This window comes from Crocuta crocuta, unplaced genomic scaffold (assembly GCF_008692635.1).
Source record: "Crocuta crocuta isolate KB4526 unplaced genomic scaffold, BGI_CrCroc_1.0 scaffold430, whole genome shotgun sequence".
Classification (NCBI taxonomy): Eukaryota; Metazoa; Chordata; class Mammalia; order Carnivora; family Hyaenidae; genus Crocuta; species Crocuta crocuta.
The window spans coordinates 1461690-1470244 of NW_027527934.1; the positions used below are offsets into that span (position 1 = coordinate 1461690).

General features: G+C 36.2%; 1 pseudogene; it reads right to left on the reverse strand.

The window, feature by feature from the left end:
* Nucleotides 1-1140: 1140 nt before the first annotated feature.
* Nucleotides 1141-2034, reverse strand: LOC144221464 (large ribosomal subunit protein eL6 pseudogene; annotated as a pseudogene).
* Nucleotides 2035-8555: the final 6521 nt, after the last annotated feature.

The window sequence follows — 8555 nt, forward strand, 5'->3', positions numbered from 1 at the left end:
ATATAGGGGTGCAGATATATTTTTGTTAGTGTTTTTGTCTCCTTTGGATATATTCCCAGAAGTAGAATTGCTGGATTATATGGTAATTCTGTTTTCAATATTTTGAGGATCTTCCAAACCATTCCATAGAAGCTGTATCAGTGTAGAGTCCCATCAGCAGTGCACACAGGTTCCCTATTCCTCACATCTTCATCAGAAATTGTTATCTCTCGGGGCACCTGTTTGACTCAGTTGGTTGAGCATCTGACTCCTGATTCTGTCTCAGGTCACGATATCATGGTTCATGAGATCCAGCCTAGCGTCAGGCTCTGTACTGGCAGGGAGTCCCTCTCCCTTTTTTCTCTGCTCCTATCCCACCTGCATGGTCTCTCTGTCTTTCACTCTCTTAAAATAAATAAATAAATCAACTTAAAAACATAAATTGTTATGTTTTGTCACTTTTGATAGTGGCCATTCTTTTTTTTTTTAATGTTTTATTTATTTTTGAGAGAAAGAGAGACAGCGTGAACAGGACAGGGTCGGGGGGGGCGGAGACAAAGAATCAGAAGCAGGCTCGAGGCTCTGAGCTAGCCATCAGCACAGAGCCTGACACGGGCCTCGAACCCACGAAACCCTGAGATCATGACCTGAGGTGAAGTCGGACGCTTAAATGACTGAGCCACCCAGGTGCCCCTTGATAGTGGCCATTTGTAAATGAGATGAAGTGATACCTTGTAGTTTTGCTTTGCATTTCTCTGATGATTAGTGATGTTAAACATCTTTTCATGTGCCTTTTGGCTACTGTGTGTCTTTGGAGAAAAATCTACTCAGGTTCTCTGCCCATTTTTTGTATTTTTTAAAATATTGAGTTGTGTGGGTTCTTTATATATGTTGGATATTAACCCCTTATCAGTTTTATCATTTGCAAATATATTTTCCCATTCAGTAGGTTGCTCAAATGATATTTTTAAAAAATATTTGTCCAAAGTTTAGAACTACTTGCAAGAGGGTTGGTCTGATGCTGGCTTCTCTACCATTAATACAATAACGGTCCATTAAATATCACTTCACCATTATATGGAATAGCCCAAGTAGGAATAGGGAGTATTCATGTACTATGGGAGGATTGGAAATATTCTTTTTTTTTTTTTTAGATGTATCCGTTATTTAATTAGGTTCTTTGTAAGACATTTAGAACACCAGTTTGTGAGGGTAAACTCCATTCGTGAGAGAAAACACAGAGCGGAGGTAGCCCTGAAGCTGAGGAACAGCTTTGATTTTTGGCAGAATTTGCGAGTCCACCGCTTTCTGGTCAACCTTGCGCTGCTCTGTGATCTCATATTTCTCTTTCTCCGTGTCGAAGATCTCCCCTTCCTGGTGTCTGGGTTTACGCAGCTTCTTCTTCTTAAAGTAAGCATCAGTGAGGTGTTTGGGGATTTTCACACTGCTGATATCAATTTTGGTGGAGGTGGCAATGACAAATTTCTGGTGTGTTCTATGCAGAGGAACTCGGTTGAGGGACAGAGGTCCAGTCACAAGTAGCAAGCCACTGCTCAGCTGCTTCAGAAAAACCACCCTCTTGCCCCTGTGGCGCCCAGTGAGAATGATCAGGATGGTCCCAGGAGTGATGCTGGCTCGCAGTTTCCGCACGTGCTGACTAAAAGGTTTTTTGCCGTGGCTCAACAACTTCCGAGGCACATCTTCGGTAGGATAATACCTGGGCATTTTGCGGAGTTTAACCACTCGGGTACCACCATTCTTGTCACCACCGACTGGTTTTGTGACCGTAGCAAGAACCTTCTCCTTCTTTTTCTTTTCAATCCTGGATTTAGCTGCTGAATACTTCCTCTTGTACATGGCTTTTCTCGAATACATAGCCGATCGGGAGTATCTGCCAATTCCTCGGACTAGGACCGGGTTTCGGCTGCAGTGGGGCTTCCCCTTCTTTGGGGTTTTAGCCTTGAGGTTGCCCTTCTTAACTTTGCCACCAGCATCAGTCTTCTTGGCTTCGGGTTTCTTCGTAGTATCCGGTTTCTTGGCTTTTTCGCCCGCCATCTTGCAAGATCGGGAGTATTGGAAATATTCTGAAAAAAATATAGTAAGTCTAATTTTCCTAACATTTATAACTGTCATTACACAGAAGTTCAGATGAAAGGACAGTTCACTTTGCTAATGTTTTCCAAATTATTTGATTCCAGATAAAAAAAATATTCTTGATGTGTATATAATTATAATGAAGGAAAGAGGTAACTATAATGATTTGATTTTAAAATTAGTACAATCTAACAGGACTTTATAATTACCATAAAACTTCTACATCCTTTTGAAAATACAGTAGTGAATACATTTCTTGGTAGCAAAGTACTCATATGACTAGAATTTTCTCAGCAGCCTGAAAGTGATTTAATGAAATGATATCCATATCAACTCCAAGGAATCAAAGTAAACATTCCCAAGAAGTGTAATAATAAGGACGATATAAGTTTGAATTCATGATTTCTGTAATAAATGTATTTTCCATATAGCCATGTACTAAAATTCAGATGTCAGAATGTCAGTGAGCTTCATTCACAGTCCAGTTTTGATTTGTAAAGGTAATCACCAGTTGACATTAAAGATGAAACTTACTATTTCTTACTACAGTCCTAACGTGTCACTAATAATTACATCATCATGCAGCCATTTGACCTGATTTGAATTTAAGTTCTTGCTGATTGTGTTTGTATGTTAGAAAGATTTTTTAAAATTTATTCTAAATGAAGTAACTATTTTGTCATAGTATTGTTTCTCTGTTGCCAATTTTTCTGTGGAAAGTTAGGGAAAAGCTATTTTCTACTATTTTGTCTGTCATATAAAGGAGGATTTTTTATAATTTTTTAAATTTTATAATGAAACTCAGCTTTACCAAGACCATTTTTTTCACCTGTGGTTGCCAAAAGATGCCTTTTTAATTTTTAATTTTTTTTTTTTTATTTTGGGGAGAGAGAGTGAGATAGAGAGAGAAAGAGAGCACATGTGCTCCAGAATATTTTTTTTTTATTTTGGAGAGGAGAAAGATATATACTTTTTATTTTTAAAAATTTTTTGTTAATGCTCATTTATTTTTGAGAGAGAGAGAGAGAGAATTTGAGTGGAGAGGGGCAGAGACTGGGAGACACAGATATTAATACAGGCTTCAAGTCCTAAGCTGTCAACACAGAGCCTGATGTGGGGCTCAAACTCGAGAATGGCAAGGCACCCAGGCACCCTGAGAAAGAGATAGCCTTAAACATGCTCTGCACTCTGTGGAACTGGACCTATGGCTGGATCCCATGACTGTGAGCATGACTTGAGCTGAAATCTAAAGTCAGATGTTCAACTGACTGAGTCACCAAGTCGCCCCAAAAGATGCCTTTTTTGACATTTGGAAAAGCTGTGGGAATTGTGTTCTGGCTATACCCACATATGATACCATAAATTGTTGCCAACCTGAGATTGCTGGAGTAACTATGATGGCAGATATAAAGTATTCATGGAATACTTTCCATTCATTTGCAAAATATTAGAATTGGGAGTGATATCAGACATGAGTGTTCACTCATGTGTAAATACTGTAGATTGGAAAAACAGTTGTGTAGATTAAATGTTTAAAATACCAATAGTTTTTAATTCTACTATAGAAAATGAAGAAAAATGTAGTTACAAATTTTAATAAGTACATTTAGAAAACAGAGAAGTATGTGAAACAAAGAATAACAAGGTCATTCTTTCCTTGCTCTACAAAACAATAAGCTCAAGAAAGTCTTCTGGGGAGAAGTAATAAGCTTTTTTTTATTATTAAGTTTTAATTTTTAATTCCAGTGTGGTTAAAATACTCTGTTTTGTTAGTTTCAGGTGTATAATATAATGATTCAGCAATTCTATACATTGTTCATCATGATACGTGTACTCTTAATTCCCTTCACCCATTACCCCTCTAGTAGCCATCAGTTTGTTCTCCATAATTAAGAGTCTGTGACCTGGTTTGTCTCTCTCTCTTTTTTCTTTTATTCATGTGTTTTGTTTACTCAACTTCATATATAAGTGAAATCATACAGTATTTGTCTTTTTCTGACTTATTTCACTTAGCATTATACTCTTTAGCTCTATCCATGATGTTGCAAACAGCAAGATTACATTCCTTTTTATGGCTGAATAATAACCTTAAATATCTTTGTTTATATTGTTATGAAGGGATACATGAGGTTTCCAGAACAGAGGCAAAAATGTTACTTTTTAATAGCAAGAAATGAATCCTCTTCCCATGCCTCAAATTTTCACTTCAAGGCAAGGAGAGAAGGGCAGATATCACTCTTCCTATGAAACATGAGCTTCTTGCACCACAAGAAAGTAACACAGAGAATATTAATCCAGAAGCATATACAGAATCTGGACATCTGTCCCCTCCCTACTGAAGAGAGGGACAGAAACTTTTCCTGCCTAATATCTTACATTTCTTTGAAGGATCGTTGTATGACTTTGGTTCCCATTACCCTTTGAAATATAAGCAGATATCTCCGAAGAGATAAAAATCTCCCCAAAGATGTCTTACTATATTTTGTTTGCATGCATGTTAGTCATCCTTTCACTTCCAAGACTTGTCCTGTATTCCACATTGCTATTAGTATTTTGCTCAAAAAGTCCGGACCATGAATCAGCTTGAAAATATTCATATTACTTCTTATTACAAAGTGATAGTATAAGATTGAAATAACTATAAGGGCCCACTTTGAATGCTCTGCCCCCCTCTTCTCTCTGCTCCTCCCCTGCCTCTGCTCTCTCTCTCTCTCTCTCAAAAATTGATAAACATTTATTTAAAAAAAAAAAAAAACCTAAGCACTGGTAAAAGCTCCAACTCTCCACTAGACCTCCTTTGAACCCCCACCACAAACAAGGAGGAGAAGGCTGCTTCCTTTTTCTCAGGTCAAGTGAAAGCCCAAACTCCCCATCTCATCTCCACTGATACTATGTGAAGGAGCCCTTTTTATTGCCAGGATGAAGAGAAGCCCCAGTTCTCCACTTGGCCATCTTAGGCCTACCCTGGTGAGGAATTGGGTTGCTTTATAACAGCCTGACAAGGGTGGATATCTACACTCTCCACTCAGCCTTTGCTGGCATTACTTGGGTTGGGATCACCATTTTTTCTTTGGAGCTTGGTTGGAATAGAACACTTTTTGTCTGCAAGTGTTGGCTGTCCCCTTTCTGTTATTTTTATTTTTGTTACAATTTTTTGGCTATAAATAATATTTATTCAAAACACCATTCTTGGGGTACCCGGGTGGCTCAGTTAATTAAGCATCTGACTCTTGATTTCAGCTCAGGTCATGGTCTCAGTGTTCGTGACATCAAGCCCCATGTTGAGCACTGCACTGAGTCTAAAGCCTACTTAGGATTCTCTCCTGGGGCACCTGGGTGGCTCAATTAGTTGGTTAAACTTCTGACTTTGGCTCAAGTCATGATCTCATGGTTTGTGAGTTTGAGCCCCGTGTCGGGCTCTGTGCTGACAGCTCAGAGCCTGGAGCCTGCTTCAGATTATGTCTTCTTTCTCTGCCTCTCCCCTGCTCATGCTCTCTCTCTCCTTCAAAAATAAGTAATCATTTAAAATTATTTTTTTAAAAGGATTCTCTTTCTTCTTCTCTCTGCCTGCCTCCTCCACTGGCTCACATGCACATGCATTTTCTCTCAAATTTTTTTTTTCTTGATAACTATTATTATAAAAGACCATTCTGACAACATCACTCTGCAATGTCAGTTTTTTCAATAATAAACTCCAATTTTTGCTTCATTATGTTTCTTTGTTCTATTTATCTATTTTATACATGTCTTCCTGCCTTAATCCTTTAATAAATTTTGACTTATCTGCAATTCCTTATATTAATTTTGGTATAAAATTAATATTTAATTTCTCTTAATGTTTCTAGTTTAAATATCCTGTACACTTTTCTTAGAATGACTCTTAGTCCACTGAATTCATTCTCCTTTGTGTTTATTTTCCATATTGAAGTTATTGGCAATATGAGAAATACATTTATGAAATGGAAACTCAGTATTGTAATTATTTTTCCATGTTGATTTGTATGTTCACTGAAATCACAAACAAGATATAATAGATTAGTCTATACCAAGACAGATTTTTGGAGAAGGAAGATTGAGAGTTTGATATTCAGTTTGTCCAACAATAGTATAAAAATATTTAAATCATTGAAAATTTATCCTTTCATATTTCAAATCATCTTCTAAAAACTTCCTTGTATTTATTGGTGTTTTAAATAGAGTTCAGTTTATTTTGAAATCTACATTGACGTGTTGAGAGAGCTTCACTTTTTTTTTCTTAAGTAATTTGTTATCTGATTCCCACAAATTAAATTAATGATGAAAAACATAAAGCTTCATGAAAAGGAGGGGGTAGATTTTGGAAGTGAAGACTCCTTCTTCCTTCTACTGTACTCACTGATGTGAATAAGGCTTATCATATCTTTCCTGCCTTTGGGACTTGGCTGATGTACTTTAAAGGTGCACTGTGATGGATGAGAGTTTTTAGACTCTAGGTGAGAATAGATGGAGAAAGCAGAGCCTAACAAGAATATACACTTATGTGGAGAACCAAGACAGTGCCTCAGGAAAATAATGATCATACTTCAATCCAATTCGATGTTCATTCTGTAACAAGGAAAAGGATTTTTAATAGAAACTGAAGTAAGATATAACCTTATAATTTTTAGCTTTCTCTTTTAACAAGTTTTAAAATCTCTCTGGGGTGAATGATTTTTTTCCTTTAGATTTGCTTTTATATAATGGATAATTCACTATTTAAACCTAGATATATGCATGAATACATTATTGGAAATGACAATGATAAGGTAGACAAACTGAAATGTAAGCTAGAATATCAAGGTTTTGGTATCACCATTGTACAAACAGTATATGCCAATATACAATCTTTACAAACCATGTTGTATGGATTTGAGCTAATCAGCTAATATCCATGGGACTTCCTATTCCAATGTATAACATGAGAACTTGGCTAATATAAACAACAAAGTACCTTCTGCTTGAGAAAATCCATCTATTTACTTCCTTCTGAGAATTTTAACCATCATTCCCCAAACTGTTTGTTCCCAGGTTAAAACATACTGTTATAGGCCTAGGAATCAATAATTGATTCTTTTATTCCCTTTATGAGTTTTAAGATTAAGAAAAGTGAAATCATTAAAGCATGGGGTAGCATAAATAATACTGAATCAAGATTATAATAGACAATTAATACTTCCAAATGGATAACTGAAAGAAGCTTAACTTTCTTCTCTCTCATTTTTAGTATGATTTCTAATATTCCTAATATCTAATAAGCTGTGCTTACAGTGTTTGCAGTCTAGATCGTTATTAATTTTTTTACTGGCCAATTACCCATTTTTGTCAAATCATCCAGAAGTAGTTCCTCTGGAATCAACCATTTTTTAATGTTTATAGTATATTCATAGAATTCCTGGCATTGCCAAAGAAGGTTAAATGCAGGTGTGTATGTGTGTGTGTGTGTGTGTTTGAAAGAAAGAGAATTAATATAAGAGCAAGCTACAGGTATGAAGTGAGAAAAAAAAAAAAGGAAATTGATCCCATTTATCTTTCTTCCCATTCTGTCCTTGCTCCTTCATCTTCCTCCCACCAAAATGTAATACTAGTACGATTTAGTGTTTCCCAGTAGGAAGAAATGTAGTTGCACATTCAAATTCCTCAAACCAAGAAGCAATCAATACACTATGGCAGGTATGTTGTTCCAGAAGAAAATTGTTTTTGTGCTTCTTAAAGGAAGAGCAATGAGCATCTGTGTGAAGAAAAATCCAGCCTTGGAAGTTATTTATTTTTCTTCAAGAGGGAAATTAAACAAAAAAGTTAACTTAAAAAAATGATTAACTTAGACTCTTTCATTGCTATTTTATATGGCCCTTCTAAAGGAAAAAAATAAATGTCAGTAACCTACAGAGAAGGTAAGAAAATGCCAAGTTAAGCTCATGAAAAATGTGGGTATTCAGTGTATTTGAATCAGATACACAAACTGGTGTTGAGTTTATGTATGACTGCCTGGATTTTTTTTTATGTGTCCTAAATATGCAATAGGATGAGTAGGAATGGAGACCTAAAGTAAAGTTGTAATTGTTTCCAGCTTGTTAACACTCAATTGACCTATGAAGAAAGTGTTGAATCTTAAGATGAGGTAGGACCCTATCCTTCAGGATCTAAAGCATCATTGGACCTTTTGTGACCTCTGTAATACTTCCCTATATGCTGATATGTGAAAGATTATTAGATAAATTTGCACATGGGTGAATGATTTTGCATATAAACAACACTTTTAGAAACCATGTGACAGGTTGAGAGAGTCCCAACTGAATTTGAATGTGGGGTAAAATCATTCCTCAAGGTAGGATTGACCCTAAGGGAATTGCAAATCTGGAGGTTCAGAATTTGAGAAGATGGCTCATTCTCAACACTGTGTGCCAGGGATTATAATTTATTATAACACCTGATCACTTGAAATGGGCTTATATTAAAAAGAGAAT